This window comes from Mus caroli, chromosome 8 (genome assembly GCF_900094665.2).
Source record: "Mus caroli chromosome 8, CAROLI_EIJ_v1.1, whole genome shotgun sequence".
In the NCBI taxonomy this organism is placed as follows: domain Eukaryota; kingdom Metazoa; phylum Chordata; class Mammalia; order Rodentia; family Muridae; genus Mus; species Mus caroli.
This window is the reverse complement of record NC_034577.1, coordinates 111,147,499-111,170,257: the sequence shown is the minus strand read 5'-3', so window position 1 is coordinate 111,170,257 and position 22,759 is coordinate 111,147,499. Positions and strand designations below refer to the sequence as shown.

General features: G+C 50.2%; 1 protein-coding gene across 2 annotated transcripts in view; it reads right to left on the bottom strand.

The window, feature by feature from the left end:
- Crispld2 (cysteine rich secretory protein LCCL domain containing 2) overlaps nt 1–12,904 on the bottom strand; it is a 61,056-nt gene extending 48,152 nt beyond the window's left edge. For both annotated transcript variants that reach the window (XM_021169837.1, XM_021169838.1), the window contains exon 1: nt 12,742–12,904. The gene's annotated coding sequence lies outside the window, so the exon portion shown is untranslated. The remainder of the gene's footprint in view (nt 1–12,741) is intronic.
- Nucleotides 12,905–22,759: the final 9,855 nt, after the last annotated feature.

The following is a 22,759-nucleotide window of genomic DNA, read 5'->3' as shown; positions in this document are numbered from 1 at the left end:
AAAGATGTAACAAAGTTAGAATCAAGAATAGAATGTGCCCACTCCTCAGAATAGTAAGTAAAGGCTGCATAATAAGGAATTCAATGAGCTTTCATAACCACACTAAAGAGAGAAATAGGCTTGGGACAAACGTGTGTTCAAGGAGAAACATTCCGGTCCAAGGATGAAGCCACAGGTGTACACTAAGACAAGGCCATGTGAAACTGTTGCTCTGAACTTATAACAAGCCTTTGAATTTAATATCAACATCCCTCTGTTACTCCCCTTTTGTAACATTTTATCTCTGAGATAATTTTCTAAAGAATTTTTGTCTAAGAAGGTGTAAAAAGGCCAGAGAAAAGAAATAACATTGCTGATTTGGGGGACTCTTCCCTCATCTACTCATCCACCCATCCATCCACCAAATGCATATGTCTGTTTGTCTATGTGTAGGTAAGAAGACTGACCAAAATGTGTGTGTGTGTGTGTGTGTGATTTAATTTCGTTTTTTTCCTTTTCTTTTCTCTCTGGTTCAGAAAGAGTTAATGAGCCTGGCCAACAAGGGGCTCCTGGGTAGCTAGCCAGAGAAGCTAGAGCTAGCAATAAATCCTTCCCCTAATCCCCTGCTGCTATACAGCAAGAGTTAATTATCAGAAACCAGAGGCATTTGGCCTTAGAATAACAAAGAGTTTAAGAAAGGTAAATACTGCTGCTTCCCAGTCCTGCAAACCCTCTCTATGCGGAGAAGAGAAGGTCACCGGCACCCAGGAGACCCCAGCCAGCTAAAGCATGCAGCTCCCATGAGGACAAGCCAAGAGGGGTACAGGAAGCTTAGACAATGGTCTTGAACCCCAGGGTCAATGGTGAGACTCAGATTTTGAAATCAACCCTGCTGGACTGCCTATACCACTAGGACTGACTGGCATGCCCTGGGTCATGACTGTGGACAGAAGATTCTGCAGCCCCATTTCACAGCACACAAAACTGAGTCCTGCACACATGAACAGACTTGGGAGTCTGGGCAGCCCATTGGAGGCAGAGCTTTTTTGAAAGCTTGAGGACTCATCACAGATTCCCTTGCTTTAGTCTTCCAGTGACCCTCCCAGCACCAGATGGTACTTGATGCCATTTAGAGGTTGAGATGCAGATTTGTTGAAATTCTAGCAAAGCTCCTAGTCCGGCAGGGAAGATGGTTGCATCATGTAGCCCAAATGCTTTGTGTTTAGGGAAGCCTGCCAAAAAGATGTCAGGGCTAAGACACCAGCTGCTGGCCCGGCCGGCCTCCGCACACGCTGTTCCTGCAGCCCGGCCCCTGACCCCAGAGTGCCCGCTGCCAAGCCTGCCGGTGAACCTCTGCTCACTCTGAACTCTCCTTCCTGGAAAGCCTTGAGGGAATTAATCACGCCACAGACCTGTCAGCCCACTCACCCCTGAGTCCCAGAGTCTGTCTGACACATCTCTCTGTTCGATAAATATTTATGGAATGAGCGAGGAGGGGCATGCCTCCTCCTCCGTTCTGGATCAGAAGAGCCATATAAGGGCTGTGGTCCATGGGGGCCTCTCTGATGGCTGCATCCTGGGCTTTCGGGGAAACAGAACCTGGGTCTGACCCTTGACATTGCCTCTCCACAGCTGTGTGGCCTCAGACAAAAGCATTGAGCTTCTCTCCTCACGTGGGGTGGGGTGCTCTAAGCCCTACAGTTCTGAGTGATGGAGGACCACACTGCAACATGGTTTCAAAGGCTGGAACTCAGCTCCATCAGTAGAATGTGTAGCATATACAAAGCCCTCCATTCCATCCACAGCCTGAAGATGCACTTGGGAGGTGGAGGCATATTGAGCTTGAGGCTAGCCTGAGCTACTTGAGACCCCATCTCAAACAAACAAGCAATAGACAGGGTCTGGGACCAGGGCATGGAGCTGATAGGATAGTCTTCCCCTGCAGCTCTTAGTTCAAAGTCTTGATTTGGGCTGAGCAGTATAGAACTTAAAATTCCTATTAAGCATCTGGAACTTGGGGGAAAGGAGTCCCAGGACACTTGACTCAGTGACCCTTTAGTGATCCTTTAGCCTGGGCCTCTTGGCTTTCTGGGGAAACACCCAGCCAACTGTGAATAGAGAAGAAGGTCATCTCCTTTGGGGCCCCCTTTCCTCTGTGTCACAGGCCTGCCTGTCCAGGAGCTGGCCCCCCCAGCACTGGGCCTGGTCACTATGATCACCACAATGGGTTTCCTTATGTGCTGGGAGCTGGGCGACCGACACCCGAGCATACAGCCTGTTCTATATTGCTCACCCTTTCCCTTGGCCTACACATCCCACTGTGGCCAACTCCAAGCCACCAACCCATGTGAAGCCACTAAAGACAGTGTCTGTAGGAAAAACCACTGCAATTGCCCACTGGCCATCAGCCACCCCGAGGCACAGACAGAGTGAGAAGCTGTCTGAAAGGTCTCAGCCCTAGGACTAGGCTGCCTTCCATTTAAATGTGACTTCCTTTCTTCAAGGTTATATGATTTAGCCTCCACAGAGGTTCTGCTTTCCGGTTTGTGACCTATAAGAAAATTGAGCCATCAGCCCTGGCATACCAAAGGCTAATGAGTCCACATCCGTATCCCCATTGATGACTTGGCCAAGGTGTGACAAATGGGGATGGCCCAGCAGTGTACCGGTCCCTTCATTCCTGGAATCTCCTGTATCATCATCTGCACAACAGATGGGCTCACTGATTTTATTAGCCCCATTTCACAGATGAGGAAATAGAGGACAGCAAACAAAGATAGTAAACAGCCTGGTCACGGTCATAGAGAAGGCCTGAGGGGCAGGGACAAATTTACTCCTTATACTCCAGTCTCCCATCTGTCCACTTTACCCAGGCAGCACCTCTGCTTCACTGCCCCACATCGATGAGACACCACAACCCAGAGGCCTGCTCCCTGGACAGCCACTGACTTTCAACACAGCCGAGGGCTTTCCCAGCTCACTTCTCCTCAAATCTAAAAAGGGAGAGCTGAAGTCTGAGCAAGAAGCCAAGGACAGATCAGAGTCATACCCACAAACCACCCAGAAATCCCGGGAATGAAGTGTGGCTGGGAGGAGGGACACCCCCACCCCCACCCCCACCCCAACCCCCAAGCAGATCTCAGTGATCCAGGCTGGGCAGGGAACATCCCGTTACAGATGCCTGGGTGAGCAGCAGACAGCGGGCGGTGGCGTCTCCCCTCCTGGATGGATCCCGTCTGCTTTTTGATCAAGGTCAGACCCAAAGGAGGTGAGAGACTGGCTCTATCCCTGCTGGCCACCCCACCGTCACTCCAACTCCCCACATCTAAGTGCTGGCCCTCCGTGGTCTCTGTCTTACAGAATCAGGTGTCCTCTGTGCCTCCAGCAAGAGACACTAGGGGACTCGTGGAACAAAGTCAGATGCTTAACAAATACAAGAACTCTTTCATGTTAGCCAAGGGCTTTACCATTAAGCAATATCTTCTTATCACTTTTTATTTTGAACCAGGGTCTCAATAAGACACCTAGGCTGTCCTTGAACTCATGATCTTCCCGCCCCAGTCTTTCCAGGAGATGGGATCAAAGGCCTAAAATAACTAAGCTAGACTAGTTCTGGACAAAAAGAATACTCAGTCAATAAACATGTAAATCACTTCGTGCTAAAACCAAGCATGTTCCATGCAAGTCAAGATAATATGTTAAAAATAAATAAAGAGGACAAATTAAGTGCTTGGATAACAAATTAATGTTTTCTTAGAAATAACCCATGTGGAACTCCTCGGCCTGACCTTGTTCTGCGGATGTGGGAAGGTTTCCATGGCAACCGTTCCCATCAAACTCTGGATAAGGAAATGACTGGTGCCACAGTCATAAGCAGTGTAGGAAGGTGTCTGAGTCGGGCCTGGGTTCAAATCCCATCCTCTATGGAAAGCTACCTGCTACCTACAGGGTCATTACCTCGCCACAGCTCTAGTTCCTCAGGGACACGGCAGGGCGGGGCCGGGACAGGTGTGAAGACCACAGGATCTGCTGCCTATCTGACCAGTGTCCACAGTACCTCTTTCCCTTTGCCTTCTGAGTGAATTTGGAATCCCAAATGGCCTTTGCTCTGAGAAACGGGGGCATCCAGAACAGCTCCAATATGATGCCCCCTAGGAAGGTAGAATAGCATCAACATGGCCGAGCCGGGAACTAGATGTGGGGTCTCCTCTGTTGGGCTCCACAGAGAAAGCAAGTCCTGAGATCCTGCCCAGGAAGGGAGAGGTTTTTCCCAGTCAACATTGGTGCTGGGAGCTAGGCTGGAAAAGGCCCCTGCAGAGATGAGGCCATGACCCCTGTGTTTGGGATGAATGAAGGATGAAGATGTGGAGGGGTTCCCACCTGCATGTACTAAAGTCAAACATAGAAAAGGAGTCAGGATCACAGGCAGCCAGGGCCAGGTAGCCAGGGGTTTGGAAGGCAGCTATAAGGAGCTCTCCTTTCTATCCAGTGCAGAGGATCCTCTGTAGAAAGCAAGCGCTGGCTGAGGTCTGGTTTAACTTTAAAAGCCCATCCATGGTCAGCAGGAAGGCAGAACCTCACCTTTGCGTGTGGCCCAAAGCCAGCCAGACTCTGGGGATTAAACACACACAGTTCCTTCATGTGAAGTTTAAACCTGGCCTGCACCTTTAGAAGTCTGGAAATGGTTACCCTGAGGGTGGGGCAGTGGGAGGGCCCCGGGGACGTCTGTAGGCTGGCTGGGCTCGGGAGCCTCATCTGGGAGGAGATTTACCTGACAGCCGGTGAGTGATGCTCTCCCCTCTCTTACGCGTTGAGCTTCAGTGAAAACTAGGTTTATTTTAAGATGAAAATATCTCAGACTGTTTGAAAGATGAATTACAAGAGGCATGAACGGCCCCTCAAAAACTACGCCGGCTCACAGGAGAGAATCGCACCCATCAGAGGCTAGCCCCTCAAGAATCTCTAGGCTGAGACTGACCCAACACCCCTGCAAAGTAAACCAAGAGGAAAGAGTCCAGATAAGGGCCAGCCAGGAAGTGTGGAACCCAGACAGGGCCGGGTCCATCCCCAAGCTGGCAGGGCACTTTGTCCCACACTGCCAAGGCCCTGATGAAAATATCTCTTGGTGCTAGCCGGGCTGCCAAGGTCCTGGAAATAAATAGTGTGTTCAGCCACGGGGGAGGACAGCTAGGATGTGTAGGGAGTTCTGTGTGTGTGTATGTGTCTGTGTTCTATGTGTCTCTCTGTGTGTGTATGTGTGTGTCTGTGTTCTTTGTGTCTCTGTGTGTGTTTATGTGTGCATTGTCTGTGTCTATGTGTGTGTGTCTGTGTGTGTTTGTCAGTGTGTATGTGGTATGTTTGTATGTGAGTCTCTGTGTGTGCCTGAGTCTCTTTGTATGTGTCTATGTGTGTGTGTGTGTGTGTGTGTGTATATATGTCTGTGTGTGTGTCTTTGTGTCTACGTATGTTTGTCTGTGTGTGTCTATGTGTGAGTGTCTGTGTGTGTTTGTGTGTGTGTGTCTGTGTGTGTCTCTGTGTCTGTGTGTGTCTGTGTGTATCTATGTGTGTCTCTGTGTGTCTCTGTGTGTGTCAATGTGTATGTGGTATGTCTGTGTTCTTTGTGTCTCTGTGTGTGTTTATGTGTGCATGTGTCTGTGTCTATGTGTGTGTGTCTGTGTGTGTCTATGTGTTGAGTGTCTGTGTGTGTGTGTCTGTCTGTCTGTGTGTATGTGTCTATGTGTGTATGTCTGTGTGTGTATCTGTGTCTGTGTGTGTCTGTGTGTGTCTATGTGTTGAGTGTCTGTGTGTGTGTGTCTGTCTGTCTGTGTGTATGTGTCTATGTGTGTATGTCTGTGTGTGTATCTGTGTCTGTGTGTGTCTGTGTGTGTCTATGTGTATCTATGTGACGTGTGTCTCTGTGTGTCTGTGTCAGTGTGTATGTGGTGTGTGTCTATGTAAATCTCTCTGTGTGCACCTGAGTCTCTTTGTGTGTGTCTGTGTGCTTATCCCTGTGTATGTGTTTATGTGTGTTGTCTGTGTGTGTGTATATATATATAATATATATATATCTTTTATATAATATATATGTATATATGTATATATATAATATATATCTTCTCTGTGTTTATATGTGAGTCTCTGTGTGTGCCTGAATCTCTGTGTGTGTGTGTGTGTGTCTCTGTGTGTGTCTTTGTGTGTGAGTGAGTGTATGTGTGTGTGTTGATACTCTTCAGGAGTCATATCCTTATTTATTTATTTACATTTTTAAAATGGTTTCTCACTGGCCTGTGACTTGCAGATTCAGTTAGGCTTGCTGGACAGCAGGTCACAATGCTGGAAGCACAGGCACATGCCACCACACCCAGCATCTTTACATGGGCTCTAGGGATTGGTCTTGGGTCACTGGGCTTGTACAACAGGCACTTTGTCACCTGAGCTGTCTCCACAGCCCTACAGCTGGAGCGGCTCGTGGTTGGTGCAGAGCTGGCTTCAGAGCAGGTCAGTAGATGCACCCAGCAAGGTCCCTGTCACTCAGAGGCTCCAGAATGGGATCTTTGTGACACTCACTAGGGTCCCAGAGTATCTGGAATCAGCCTTGTGCAGAGTGCTACCAGGTGCCATGTGCTTCCCACGAAAAGTTTGGGTTTTGGCTTATCGGTTGCTACTAAACCAGGGCTTACACATGCTGTACAGCTGAGGGTAACCCTGGCCCCAAACACCCTGCTCCTTGGGTCTTGGTTACAGGGACATTTCAGCCACAGAGCTCCTCCAGAGGCAGGAGGATGGCAGATTTGAGGCCAGCCTTGGCTACATAGCAGTATCTATTTAGAAGAGAAGAACAGGGTGCCAGTTGCACCTCCTGGTTCAGATGGCGCCTGGTCACTTGTGTTTCTGTTGAAGCCACAGGGTTGCTGCTAGTCTGGGGACCACACTTAGGGGATCCCTGCTTTCAAGAGCCTGCCTGCCATCTGTCATTCCACACCTTGGGTTTGTTGTTGTATCTGATTGCTTGGGACAGGATCTCACACAGAGCAAGGGAGCCTTGACCTCATCCTGTGGTGAGGATCACCTTGAATCCCTGTTCCTCCTGCCTCCGTCTCTAGCACTGGGATTAGGGGTGTGTGCTACCATGCCCTGTTTATGGGGTGCTGGGGATGGAACCCAGGGCTCTGAGCGCACACTAGGCAAGTGTTCTTCCAGCTGAGTCGCCTTCCCCTGTTTCCTCAACTTTCCCCAGACCCCAGCACATCCAGAGCTCAGCCTAGCCGCCTGTCTCTCCCAGCATGCACTCCGTATTTTATACAGAAGAGATGGAATTGAATATTCTGAGAAATTCTTTTTTTTTCCAAGTCATTTTACTTCTGCCCCTCATGAGGACTCTGAGAACTTGCTATGAAGAGCCACTGGGAATAAAATCAGAGCAAACGTAAGTGGCCACAGAGGTCAGTTACAGAGGGCTTGCTCTTCTACGGCAAAAGAGGTCAGGACGTGGCATAGTGTGGGGCTTAGATGGCCCTACCGGACGCTTTTACTACCCTGTAAGCACAGGGCTCCAGAAAATCCCATGAGTTGTGTTCAGATCCTCAAGGTCCCTGGGTCCCCTCACCCCGGCAACACAACTTATTCTAGAAGCAAAAGCCTCCATCTCCTTCAGGACTTGTTCCTAGGTAGTAGTTGCTCAGTGGTGCAACCCATTACTGCAAGATGACCCCGCCGCCCTGGGCTGACCCTTCACCCTGGCCATTCCTACTGCAGGCCTATTGGAGCCCTGTGGAGCTCTGCCTGGGGCAGTCATCAGCTCCCGCAGCCACTTTCCCTTTCCCTTTGAGAAAGTTGAGGTCTGGTGTCCTGGGCCCACTCCATGAAGGGTCAGAAGACACCAGCTCCCAGTCCTTAAGAGCAAGTTAGATTCTTTCTGCCTGGGGACAGGGCTAGCTCTGGGATCTCTGCCCTACAAGCAAAACAGAAGCACGGGGGCCTTTTGTTCTGGGATGTTACCACTCAGCATCAACACATGACACTTTCCAGAACCTGGATTGAAAAATGTGGGCTTTCATAGTTTGTAAGATTGTATTTTTTGTTTGTTTGTTTTTAATGATGGGCCAGAAGTTGCAAAATCCCTCACTAGCCACCTCCCCCTCGCCCCACCCCCACCCCGGTTTTGTGGCTTTTTCCTAAGCTGACACAGCACTGGAGGCCAGGCAAACCTCGTTCTGGCTGGATCATCATGTCCTCATGGCCTGGAAAGGGGGGCGGGGGGGCTGCCCGAAAGTGCCACAGTTGCAAGCTAGGGGTCGGAGACAGAGCAGTGCTGCCCCAAGGCAATGTCTCAGACATGATTCTCAGTGGGTTTCTGTGACTCAGGACAAGACGTCAGCCCTGCCACAAAACTCTAGGCAATAGCGTCTGTCCGTACCCACCACGGAAGAACTCCCTGCCTGCCGGGTGAAAGCCTGGCTCATGCCAACCTCACGGAGGATGATGGAGCCAGCTTTCTCACCGTTACACATCCAATGACCGTGTGACCTGCTGTCTCCTCTGCACACACATCCACAGAACCACACGCACAACTGGGGCAAGATCTCACACAGAGCAAGAGAGCCTTGACCTCATCACATAGTTGAGGATCACCTTGAATTCCTGACCCTCCTGCCTCCGTCTCTAGCACCAGAATTAGGTTGTGTGCCTTACTCTAAAGGACTAGGCAGTACAGCTGGGCCCCTGGCTGGGCCCCACTGTAAGTTCAGAGGAAGGTGCTGTACCAGATGACAAATGTGACCGGCACAACAGAGTGTGCCACAAGGCTTGTCATGATGTAAGGGTGATCTTAGCATCTCCAGGTGCCTGGCCCCAGGTGGTTGGGGGTGGGGGGTGTAGGGCAAGATGTCTGTAGAAGTATGCAAAGTTATATGCACTACAGAGAGTGGGGGTATGCAACTCAGAGGCACCTGCCTAGAACCCCCAGTGACAAGCTGGGGAGTGACTCGGTAGTGGCAGGCACACTGGCCTTGCACACACGATGCCTTGTTTCATCCCCAGCACACACACACACAAAAGAGCCAATCACAGTGGTAGTGATACAACTATAATCCAAGGAATAAGAGGACCGAAGCCAGCATGGGCTGCATTGTGAGTTCCCAAGCCAGCCATGGTGACACAGTGAGGCCCTGTCTCAAGACAAGAAAGAAGACGCTGTAACAAAACCACCACTTTGCAAACTAAAACAAAAACAAACAAAACAAAATAAAACAAAACAAAACACTAAAACCAGGTGCTCTGGCGCATAGCTTTAACCCTAGAACTCTGGGAAGCAGAGGCAGGCCATCTGAGTTAGAGACCGGGCTAGTTTACAGAGCAAGTTCCAGGCCAGCAAAGGCTACATTGTGGGACCCTGTCTCAAGAGAGAGAGAGAGAGAAAAAAAAAAAGGCAGTAAAAATATTCAGATATGGTCTACCGAATGCATGGATTTTGCAAACACCCAGGCACAAAGACCACATGCTGCAGGATTCTATCTGTGGGAGATGTCCAGAGTCACCTGAGATGAGCAGTTGCTGGAGTAGCCTGGGGCATAACTGTCCACGCACACAGGATGCCAGTGTTCTGGAACTAGATGGTTGCGTTAGCCATACAACACCGCCGACATACTCAATGCCCCTCAGTTGTGCATGGACAACTGACCGTGAGGAGGGCTGAGGAGATGTCTCAGCAAGCAGCTAAGAAAGATCACTTGCTGCTCTTGCAGAGGACCTAAGTTTGGTTCCCAGTATCTTCATGGGGAGGGGGGGATTCACAAACCACCTGGAACTCCAGTTCCAAGGTGGGTTCTGACACCTCTCCATCCTCCTCAGGCAGTACAATCCCATGGACAGACCCACATACAGATGAGCACAGGCACATAAAATGACTAAATAAATATTTTTAAAGTAGTGCATGGGGGGGGGGTGGAGCATCGGAATGACTCAGTGGGGAGAGGCACTTGCTACCAAGCCTGAGAACCTGAAGTCAATCACTTCCTTAGATCCACAAGCACAGACGGAGATGTATTCCATGAGTTGTTGCCCTCTGACTTCCACACATGCCCCATGGCATGTGCATGCCCACACACGTGCATGCCAATGCCCACATACATGGATGCATGCGTGCATGCGTACGTACGCACACACTCAATAAATATCAATTTTTTTTGATTTAAAAATAAAAATGATATTTGTATGTGTGTTTTCTACTCTTTCAAGAAAAGACAAAACAAAAACAACATGACTGAATGCCCTGGACTCAGGACCCTCTCATGTGGCTGCTCTTGTCTGCTCTGTTGCTTGCACGGTGCTCAGTTGGGGACATCATAAGGTAACCTAGGTCCCTAGCTGAAGGGCCTCTCCATGGAATGAAATGATGGCACTCTGGCCACACCGAGGTTTCCCATCCTGAAGAGCCATCCAGTTATCAACCCCTTGACTGACGTGGGCTCTGCACATCTGGGACTCATCAAACGCAGTGAGTTTTTTTTTTTTTTTAATCTTTTTTAAGCTTCTAGCTCCCAGAGTAGCAGACACAGAGGCACCTCCCCTACTCACAAATTACACTGGTGACGGAGAAGAGCCTCGAGCCAGCTCCCACAAGGCCAAGGTCAGCACCAGGGTCCTGCCTGCAGACACTCCAGTAGAGTTCACACAAGACGGATGCCATGTGTGTATGTAGGGGGGCGGCTGTGAAGGGCCTCCTGATCCTCTTCCTCCATTCAGGCCCTCCCCCTGCAGACCAACCCCACCCCTCTGCAGCACAGCAGCCAGGCTCTGGGAGCCTCACTGACCCAGGTCACCAGGCAGACTTTCAGTGTACCAACGGACCGAGTCCTGGTGAAGAGCCCAGTCAGTACAGCCCCCTTCTGGCCCTACACCGCGCCCCCACCAACCCCATCTGAGGCCAGGCTCCTGGAGATGCTAAAAGCACCCTTATGTCATGAAACAAGCCTTGTGGCACACTCTGCTGTGCCGGTCACATTTGTCATCTGGTACAGCACCTTCCTCTGAACCTACAGTGGAGCTCAGCCAGGGGCCCAGCTGTTTCGTGTTCTGCACACGTGTGCACTTCATGCATCAGTGGGTGGAGCATGCCGGCTCACAGGGCAGTCGAGAGATGGCTAGGGCCAGCCCTGGCCATAGCTGGCCACAGATGTTCCAGAGGAGTGTCAGGTGCCAGCCTTACTATAACTGTAAGAATCAACACCTCCGTCCTCACTTCTCTCCAGGAGCCTCGTCCAGATGTTTGTCCAGGACCCCTTAGATAAAGCCCCCCTGTGAAGGTCAGGTTGAAGACAGAGGCAGTAGTGGATAGATAGATAGTTGTCTTTAAAAGGCAGGACCTACAAGTTGTGGGTGTTAAGAGTCCAGAGCCAGGCCCACCTATGGTGGTATAGTCACAAGTCACTCTCCACTTCCAGCCCAGATTCAGGACTCTGAGCTACTGACCCAGGTCCCCAGCCACCGCTCCCAAGTCAGGCACTGTAGCCCCACACCTGCTATTCCTCCTGGAGGTGAGGTGAGGACGGTGACAGATAGAGGATGCCAAGTGATGCTGTACATCCCTCAGTTCGTTTGTGGCAAGCAGCGTGGTCCAGCCTTGTTCTGCAGGGCTGTCAGACTCCAGACCTGATGTGCGGAGTGTAAGATCATCTGGAGAAGGCAGGACTACCCTACTTCCCCAGGGCAAGGAGCCCAGGTCTAACAGTGGACATTTCCAGCCCTGCTCTTGGCTCCAGGAGAGCCAGGCATCCAGACAGCCTCTCACACCGGCTTAGTCACCGTAGCAACTCACCTTTCCCTGGAAAGAGGGCCAGTTCAAATTGCACTGCAGCAACAGGTATCTGGCGCCGAGTCTATACCCCAAAGGAGCTGATCTTGGCTTTCCTCATCTGGGGCCAATACTCCTGACAGGAGGACTTAATTCAAGATGCCCACTTTAGGAAAAGACCCTGTCATGTGTTCCCTAAAACGGTCTCTAGAGGAGTTGCTATAATCCCGGCACTCAGGAAACTGAGACAGAAGGATTCCTATGCGCCAGAATCCAGACTGTGCTACACCTGGACACGTCCCTGGGAAGCCTTGGAGGCAGTCGGAGGTGGCTTCCAGACCTGTCTCTGTTGTAGTCCAGCTCACTTTACCCCTCTGACCCTCCATATTTTAATCTGAAATAGGGTTAGGAGACCCCCCTCACCACAAGCCTGTTGCCAATGGAAAAGGGGTGTGGCTCTGTCATTTGGAACCAAAGGCACTTACCTGCCCCTGTGATCACATGAACCTTACCCTCACAGAGTGAAACACCCCTCTAACGCAACCAAGCCATCATCGAGCCAGTTATCGACGCCCACTGACAACACACTACCGCCCCAAATGGTGGCAAATTGCCTTGGGTGGGCAAAAGAGCGCGCCTCAGTGAAGCGCGAAGCTTCGTGCAGCCAGGCTAGGGATCCCAGCTCCAACAGCTTCCTAACCGCGAGTCAGTCCCGGGCAAAAAGCTTCGTAGTTGAGCCTCAATTTCTTCATCTGAAAAGGATTTTGCAGGTAAGGGCTCTGCAGAACGGCGGCACACAGCCCTGAAGCACCACGTCTGCCTTAGTCAGGGCAAGAGAGTCGAAAAAGGACAGAAAGAGGAGACATTGCAGCCGAAGCAGTGAGGTGGCTAAGAGTTCGAGAACAGCGTAGGCTACGCAACAAGACCTGTCTCCTACAGACAAAAGAACAGCGGGACCGAGTCCCTCTCACCTGTGCGGAACTCTGGCCTCAACCTGGGGAGCGCTGGGCAAGCAAGTTGCAGATCTGGAACCTTGCGGATGCTGGGCGCTCTGAGTGGGTCCGGGACTTGAGCGCGGCCCCTGGTAGCTTCTTAGAGCATCCTGAGCCACGCCCCCCAAGTCCACAGGCAGCGCTGATTGGGCTGCAAGGCGCCGGCCCCGCCTCCTGTTTTCGGGAGGGTGGAGGCACTAAGGACCACGATGCGCAAGGAGCGCGCGGCCCCTAGCCGTGACCATAAAAGTAGTTTTCATTGAGCTCTTTCTGCGCGCGGCAGGCTGGGCACCCCCGGACAGTCCGTGGCCTGTGGACCCCACCCGGTTCTACTACTCAAGTGAAGGACAGGACAAAAGACCACCGGGAAGCACGTGCTGAGCCGGGGTGTGAGCATTTATCCGCCACGACCTATTCCCAAACTAGGAGGATCTCGGGGGTTCCCAGCAATTTAGGGAGGAGGCTATGTCCCACTTCTGTGGAGAGATTATCCCGCCTCCTCAAGAACCCCAGGGTGAGGTTCCAGTAAACTTAGTACCATGTGCCCCAGGGCATTTGGCGGTCACCTGGAGCAAATATCCCGAGGTTAGAATCCGGGAAATTACTTTAGGTAAGGTTGACACCCAAACCCTTAAGGGCAAGTGAGGGAATGAGCGGGAAGAGCTAAGAGATCCCCCAGAACACTCTCAGTCACTTAAAGTGGGACTGGAGAAGACCACCCATCCACTAAGAGGCACCTCCCACTAACACCTCCACAAATACTACCAGGAGCAGGTACAGCGGAGCCCGCTGGGGTTCCTGGTGACATGTTGGGGAACCTGGATTCCAACCAGAGATCTTTACCCAAGTCCTTGACGCAGCACTGCGCAGATAAAGATTCAGATATGTTAATATTTTTCGTTTTAAATCCCGTCCTTAATGCTCAGTTTTGGAAGCATCCATCATCAAGAGACCTGCACTCACTTGCTACAGCCTGAGCTGTCTTCCAAGTACCAGAGGAGTCAGTGCTGATTAACAGGGCTGATTAGCAGCCCTGGGGGTGATCCAGGACAAGGCCAGTGAGGGTGGGCCCTGTGCTCTATGTGCTATTCTCCGGTGCTGACAATCTGGCTTGACCACCCTCACACACCAGCATCCCTATTCTCCTCAGTGAAGGGACTGACCAACACAGAGATTCCTGCACGCATCTCTGAGTCACAGGTCTCCAAAGTGCACGTGCCCACTCTGTTGCCAGTGTCCGTGACCATTAAGCCTTGAATGCAAAACAGGATAAACTGGGTCCTGTTACCCACCCAGGAACGGGAAGTGATGAGGAACAGGGCTTTTCTGGGACCCAGCATTTGGGCAGGAGTGGCTTGTCAGTAATAAGAAGTCCCAGGCTCTGAGTGGCCCCACCACACCGCCCTGCTGACGCTCTTCATGACAACCTTGCAAAGCTCCCTGATAGCTCGGTGTGACTCTTAGACACCCCTCCCCACCGAAGCATTCTACATGCCTATCATCATCAGGTCAAATCAACATGCCAAGTCTCCCTCGGTCTGGCCATCCCTGCCCCAGAACCTCCAGCTCTTCTTCCTACTCTTCCTCAGTTTCCCCTTTCCCTCCCCTGTGTGGCCTTCTCCTCTAACCTGCCCCATTTCTCCTTCACCAGGAGAGTATCAGGACCTATGCAGGGGAACTTCAAGGGTATCTTCTGGTCAACCTCTCACGGCCCGATGGAAAGGGGCCTCTGGTTACAGATGGGGACACTGGGTACAAGCAGGTGAAGGCACTTGTCCAGGGTCACCTGGTTGTCCACTGGTGAGACTGGGATCCCAACCCAGGCAGCCTGTGCTGGAGCCCCTACTATATCTTAATGTATCTTAACAAGATTGCTACATTGAGATCTAATTACCTAGGGAAGGGTTGGGGAGAGCAAGTTGGAATGTTGTGATATCCCCATTTGCGAGCTGAGACACTACCTTTGACAGTCTCGCTGCCCAAGCTCCCCTGTGTATAACCTGTCACCCAGTGTCGTCTTGACCCAGCAGTCCAAATGGACCAGGAGAGCCTATCACGTTGGCCTCTAAGTCATGTGGCAAGCAGATTAGAGAATTTGTATTTATACAAGATGAACACATTGGATACTTCAGAGCTATTTCATTTCTTGTTGATATATCGGGGAGGCTAAACAAATTTCTAAAGTAGAATGTCATGGCTAGTACTGCTGTGTAACAGGAGGGAGATGTTCCAGTTGTATAATGGTTATTTAGTGCTGATGATAGACGTGTATATTCATATCTACCTGTTTTGATACCCAATAGTATGATTATGATACACACACGCACACACATGAGACATCGTTAACAGCCCCATTTTTTTTTTGTTAGGCCTATAATGTACTAGATAGGGGACTCTGGAAAGGTGTGGTTAGTGCCGTTAGTTTCTTCCTTAGGCCCCTCATTGGCTGTAGTTAGCTGTTGGCTGGAGCTAGACACTGAGAGTAGTGTTTGATATCGGCTGTGGGAGGGATACCAGCTGGGTTGCTGGCCGTAGTGGCTCCAGCCTTTCCAGTGGACAGTGTCAGGTGGTCAGACACGTGATGCCTTGCTGTCCCTAGAGCAAGCTTCCTCCAGAGCCAGGTGCCTTGGGAGGGCCTTTGATGGCCTGGTGTTGGAGACATGCCTCACTCTTTTGCTAAAACTACAGAGGCTAATCAGCTTTGTGGAGATGGGCACAAAGCACAGACCTATGCTAGTGGAAATGAAGAAATTTGCAGAGTCTTAAAAAAAAGAAAAAAAAAAGTCCACAGATGACCAGATACCATACAGCCGCTCCATAAAAAACAAGGTGTTGTTCCTAGGGGCTGAGAACCTAACCTAATGATGAGCACCTAACCTAGTAATGAGCACCCAATCTAGTGATGAACACTTAACCTACTGATGAGCACCTAACCTAGTAATGAGCACCTAACCTAGTAATGAGCACCCAATCTAGTGATGAGCACTTAACCTAGTGATGAGCACCTAACCTAGNGCACCCAATCTAGTGATGAGCACTTAACCTAGTGATGAGCACCTAACCTAGTAATGAGCACCTAACCTAGTAATGAGCACCCAATCTAGTGATGAACACTTAACCTAGTGATGAGCACCTAACCTAGTAATGAGCACCTAACCTAGTAATGAGCACCCAATCTAGTGATGAACACTTAACCTAGTAATGAGCACCTAACCTAGTGATGAGTACCTAACCTAGTGATGAGCACCCAAACTAGTGATGAGCACCCAATCTAGTGATGAGCACCTAACCTAGTAATGAGCACCCAACCTAGTGATGAGCACCATCTATGAGTCATGACAGACTTGGGCTTCCTTCCTCATGCACATGCCCAGCTGTGTACCTTAGCTCAAGGCACCTGACTTCTCTGAGGAGCACCTATGGGACAAATGATATCTTTAATGTGGTAGTTGGTGTCATCCTGGGCCAGTCAGAGTGAATTTCCATCTGTCGAGAAAGTTGCTAACCTTTGTGATGATAAGGGCTCCTCCAATGGTGACCATCACAACCAACACTCCCACCCCCATCCCTATTCCTTAAATCCTTAAATGGTTAACGTGGAAATCACTGGAGCATGTCACATCAAGGATTAACATAGGTGCTGCCAGGGCCACAGGGCTCTCGGAAGTTCAGCTCCAATCAAATTTCCCAGACTTTTGCAATCTCAGGATGTAATTTCTTTAAAAAGGAAGAGAGAAAACTTACAGCCTTTGTATTTGAATAATGGTAACGTGGGCGTTGTGGATGCCTGGGAGGTTCCAGAAGAGAAGGGACCAAGATCCATGTAATTGTCCCCAGGAGAGGGACTAGCCACAGATTCCCTGGGAAATACTATCAAGAATGTCCTTGTGACCTGGGAGAGTGTCGGATTCTGGGGAAGTTGAGACAAAGAGAAAGTCCCTCTAGGGAGCCAGATCTGAAAAGGTTTGCTCCGCTCTGACCTGAAGGGGCATGCAGTGCACCCCGAGCCCACTGTCCCCTTCCAGGGACCAATCAGAGGTCGAGGGACCACAACAGGCTGCAAGATGGAGGTGTCAGTGGTCTGACGATCTGATCCTTCCATGCAGAGCTGCAGGCTCTCCTGCTGTGTCCCTCTCTGGCTGCTGGCCCACTTCCCACCCGGGTTCTTACTCACCAGCTATTTTTATCAGAGTTTCTTGAGCTGGACATAGAACACCAATGCCCGGGAGTTCCCCTGCTCCCTGGCTTCTGTGCACTGACGAGTGGCTGCAGAACGTCACCGGGCCACAAGTTCGTCAAAGAGACATGCGGTACCACTTTGTGATGGGCACAGCTCTGGGAGAGCCACCGAGATGGTGAGCCTCTGTGTCCGTGTGCTCATTCCTCTGGGTGCGATTGATAATGTCTGCATGGTCAAGAGAGCACATGTAGGGGTCCATACCTCACTCTGACAGGAGTTCTGAGGACACTGGGGCCAAGATCCTATGCAATCAAAATTTTAAGTGCTGGAAACCCTTAAGTGAGCCTCAAGGAAGGGCTACATCGAGGACACAGGATAGCAGGGAACACCAGCCCACCAAGATACTCTAAAGACTATAGGTGCTCCCAGAAATCCTTTCAGATGCCTAAATTTAAATCGGCAAGGGGAGAGAGTTAGAAGGCGGGGTCTTCAGGGGTGAGAGCAGGGACCTTCCAAAAGGGCTGAGGAAGAGGGTCACCTTTTTGTCATCCACCATGAATGAGGACATACAAAATGTGTCACTTTGGAAGCAGCATCCAGTCCTCATGATAGCCTTGACCTGGGCCTTCCTGGGCCTCAGAAGTGTAAGAAGTATGTGTGTACTGTTTGTGGGACTGGGAGTAGAGTTCAATAGTAGGGCACTTGCCAAGTATGTGTGAGGCCCTTGGATCAATGCTTAATACTATTAAAAACTTCTTAATTAAAAAATAAACTTCTGCCAGGCGTGGTAGTGCATGCCTTTAATCCTAGCACTTGGGAGGCAGAGGCAGGAGGATTTCTGGGTTCGAGGCCAGCCTGGTCTACAGAGTGACTTTCAGGACAGCCAGGGCTACACAGAGAAACCCTGTCTCGAAAAGACAAATAAATAAATAAATAAATAAATACACAAACTTCTGAGGGCTAGATAGATAGCTCAGAGGTTAAGAGCACTTCCAGAGGTCCTGAGTTCAATTCTCAGCAACCACGTGGTGACTCACAACTATCTATGAGATCTGGCCTACAGGCATACATGCATAAAGATCGCTTTATAGATAATAAATAAAATCTTTTTTTAAAATAAGTAAATAAATTTCTGAGGGCTGGAGAGATGGTTCAGATATTTAAAAGCACTTAGCTGCTTCGGGGAGAACCTGAGTTCAGTTCCCAACACCCTCAACCATCTGTAATTCTAGCTCCAGAGGACTCTGATGGCCTCTTCTGGTCTCAGTGGGCACCCACATGCAGTGTGTGCTCATGCAGACACATAAGTTACTCATAAAAATAAATAAATCTTGAAAACATTTTTAGGCTCTGCTGTTTTTGTCTTAGCAGCACAAACAGTAGGAAAGACAACTGGGCGTCATGGCCCCAGCGCCTTGGGTTTGATTTTCTCTTGACCCTTAATTAACAGTGGTCCAGCAACACTGTGGTATATGTCGCCCTGACCCTCTTCCATGACTGAGGGATGTGGAGATGTTTCCTGGCTTCTCAGAGATTCCAGGGACTCCGGCTCACTCCCATATCTCCGTTCCTTGTGCCTCTCACAGGTGACCTTAAACCCTCAGCTCTGTGTCTGCTACTGGAATCAGAACCAGGACCCAGAGTTTGAGGAGGGGGATGCAGAAGTTAAGGGATGTTCTAAGGCTGCTTGAGCAGTGTGCATGTGCCCACTGGGTATCTGCTGGGTGTGCGCTGCCCGAGGGGGTGGTACTCTGACAGACAGAAGACAGAAACAAGAGAGAGAAGGGCCTGGAGGAGAATGTCAGCAGGTCACACTCAGAGGGCAGCTGGCTTTTCACGGGGACATCAGTAAGACAAGAAAGAGCGAGGCTTAGGAGTAGGCAGCCACATAAAAATTATCACCTCACCTCCCCCCACCCCAAAGCGACTCATCCCTAGAATGAGTGGCACGTCTGGGACAGCTGCCCCAGAAAACAGGATTTTCTGCCTATTTCCTGACTTACACACACACCTGGCCACTCGCTGACTCGCTGGCCTTCGGGCTGCTCCCATCTCTGAAACTAAGCTTTGGTGCAGAGAGAGAGAGAGAGAGAGAGAGAGAGAGAGAGAGAGAGAGAGAGGCAGTTGTGTATGACTCTACAGAACATCTTGGGTTTTTGTGTTCTGTTTTTGACATGTATGTAGTAGGCATGTTTGTGCAGTATATGCATGTATGTATGTGTGTTCAAATGAGTTAGGGTACATGTGTGCATGTGTGTATCATAGAGGCTGGAAGTTGATGCTGGGTCTCTCACTGGAACCCAGAACTCAAAGACTTAGTGGGTCGAGTTGGCCAGCTTGCTTGGGGGATCTTTTCTCTCAGTGTTCTGAGTGCCAGGACTTAGGTTCTGAGGATCCAAACTCTAGATGAACCATCTCTGAAGACTGGGATGCATTCTATTGATTTGTTTATTTATTTATTTATATGTATAGACAGGGCCTCTCTCTGTAACCCTGGCTAGCCTGACTCACTAGGTGGTCTCAGACTCACAGTGTGCTAGTATTAGAGGCATGTACCTTATACCTGGCTTTAAAAAAAAAAAAAAAAGGCAGTTAAGAGCACTGACTTCTCTTCTGAAGGTCCTGAGTTCGAATCCCAGCACCACAAGGTGGCTCACAGCCATCCGTACAGCTACAGAGTACTGATATACAGAAAACAAACAAACAAACAAACAAACAAATAAATCCTTTTTAAATGTTAGTATACTTCATGTATGCACGGGCATACACAGACACACACATGCAATAGCGCTCATCTGGAGGTCAGAGGACAACTTGCAGGAAGTTGGTTGTGTCCTTCCACCATGTGGGTTCCCAGGGATTGAACTTAGGTCATGAGGCTTGGTGGCAAGCCCCCTTCACCGCTGAGCCATCTCAACAGCACTGGGTTTTGTCTTGAAAAGAGAGGAGGTGAGACAGGGCCTTCATTGCTTCTTAAATACCTGGGATACATTCTCGAGGGCTGAAACTGAGCAACCACTTTGGTCCATGGGGTGATGGTGCCCCACCGCTTGTAGCATGCAAAAAAGTGACGTAGTCAAACGTGGGGGGACGGGAGAAAGTGTCTACCCCTAGTCAGGTGGAGAGGAAGGGGGTAGGGTCTTTCTTATTCAGTGTGGCTAACCCTGAGACACTTCCAAAAGTGAGCGTAGGCTGGGATCCGGCTCAACTGGAAAGTGTCTTTCTGCTGTACATGAAATTAACTTTGGTCTTCAGCGCCACACAGCCCATTTGTCCTGCCGAACTCCCCCGCGATCTCAGCACTCAACAGGCTGAGGCAGGTGGATCTCCGTGAGTTTGAAACCAGCTTGGACTCCATAGAAAGTTTCAAGGGCTACAAAATAAGACCCAGTCTTCAAAAAACGAGCTAGCTGGGGCTGGAGAGATGGCTTGGCAGTTAAGCGCTGCTTGCCGCTCTTGCAGAGGTCTCAGGTTTGCTTCCTGACACCGACGTAGTTGCTCACTCCTACCTGTAACCCCAGGTTCAGGGGTCCTGACACCTTTTCCTGACTTCTGTAGCACCCACATACCTGGCATACACTCACCCATAGACCGACATACACACACATGCATAAAAACTTACAAATTGTATTTTAAAGTGTAAGACTGTCTTCTGTTGGAGCAGTGGTTCTCTTTTCTTTCTTCTGTGTTTCCGCTTTGGCTCCTCCTCCTGTGTTTCCATCCTCAGGGGGGAAAAATCAGAAAGCGGAAATCTGATAGCATCTCCTCCGAGAAGGGCGGTGGCTTGAGAAATCCCAGGCTCCTGGCTCCTGCTGCCTCTGGCCATTCACCTGGCACTGGCTTCAACTCCTACAGCAGGTCAACCTGGACTCACACCTTCCCAAAAGCTCCCCATTTCTGGCTCTTGAGCCCCAAGACCTGTCAAGCAGTGTCCACTGGAAGGCACCCCAGTACAGGCCTCTCTGGCTAGTCAGCATGGTGGACTGCAGCCCTGCCTAGGACCAGCAGGAGGCTCTGCTGACAGGGAATGGCCCTGTGTTTCTAGAAGATTACAGACCTAAACTTGTAACAGTTCAGTTCTGACTTGGGCCCCATCTCTAGCCCTAGGGTATGACCTGGGCCTCTGACTGATTAGCCAGAGCCCTTCCCATCCAAGCTTAGGGTGGGAAGGAAACACCTTCCTAAATCTACCAGTTCCCAGGTCCCTTAAGGCCTGGAGACAGTTTGGTTACTTCTTTTTTTTTTTCAGGGGTGGGGGTTGTTTTGGTTTTTTATTTTTGTTGGGTTTTTGGGGTTTTTTTTTTTGTTTGTTTGTTTCATCAAGACAAGGTTTCTCTGTATAGCCCTAGTTGTCCTGGAACTCACTCTGTAAACCAGGCTGGCCTCGAACTCAGAAATCTGCCTGCCTCTGCCTCCCAAGTGCTGGGATCAAAGGTGTGCGCCACCACTGCCTGGCCTAGTTTGGTCACTTCTAAGCCTTGGCCCCAGGATCTAGAAAACAGACAGTGTTAGAATATGCTCCTCAAAAGCCAGCCATTGTGGTGCACACATCTAACCTCAACACTCAGGAGGTAGAAACAGGCAGAGCTCTGAGTTTGAGGCCAGCCTGGTCTAACAGAGTGAGTTCCAGGCTAGCCTTTAGAACACAGCGAGACAATGGCTCAACAAAACAAAAACAAACAAACAAAAAAGACCCATCACCAAAAGCCAGTGTGCTGTGTGAATTGCCACGGAGAATTCTTCAGCCCTGGAACGTCGCCTTCCTCTCTGAACTCCAGGTCGCCAAAGCTCCAGTACTAAGTACCAAGCATGACCTCTTGCAGGCCACCCAAGTGTCCCATAACAGAGAAAGGAAGACAAGCACAGCCTGTGGCCTGAGACTGGACCAGCATCCATGCTGGGGTACACACCTCAGACCCCCCAAAAAGCACCACTCTGGTGCTTCCTTCCGGTTCTGGGACCAGGGGTCTACCCTCGAGTTATGGGTGGAGTCATAGTGGGGTCACACTGACAGCCTGGGCAGTTCTCAGTCCTGGGGGTGGCCAGCAGTCCTGACACCCCTCAGCTTGTGTCTGTATCACCCCAATCTCCGCCAGGTGGCTCAGTGGGATCTATGCTGAGTCTTTGCATCTGTTTAAAAAAAAAATGATCAAGGGCAGGAGCCGTGGCTCAGTGTTCAGGAGCACTTGGTGTTCCTGCGGGGGACTTGGGTTTGATTTCCCAGCACCCAAGTGGTGATTCACAACCATCCGTAATTCCAGTTCTAGGGGATCCGATGACATCACCCCCCACCCCCAATCCAGGGCACCAGGGGGTCTGATGACATCACCCCCCACCCCCAATCCAGGGCACCAGGCACACATGTGGTGCACATATGTGCTTACAGGCAAACACATATAAAACACACAATGAATAAATTTAATTTTTAAAACTTTTAAAGAAGAAAGAAAGAAAGAAAGAAAGAAAGAAAGAAAGAAAGAAAGAAAGAATCATAGCCCATCTTTAATATGAAGTCAGAGAATCCCAGAGAAGCAGGAGGCACCAAACTCCAGTCGTCCCCGGTTAGCATCTGGTGTCTGCATGTCTGGCTAGGCCTCTCAGAACATCCTGAAGTTGAAAAGTTAAGGCTGAGGCCAGGTGGGATGGCAGGGTGGCAGAGACGGGCCAGTCTGGACTACATAGTGAGTTCCAGGTTAACCAGAGCTACATAGAGAGACCCAGTCTAAAAAGACATCAATGGAGGAGCTAGAGGCATTCCTGTGACTGGGCCCATGTGTCAGAAAAGGGGAAACTCTCAAGCCCCAGGAGACATGCTCG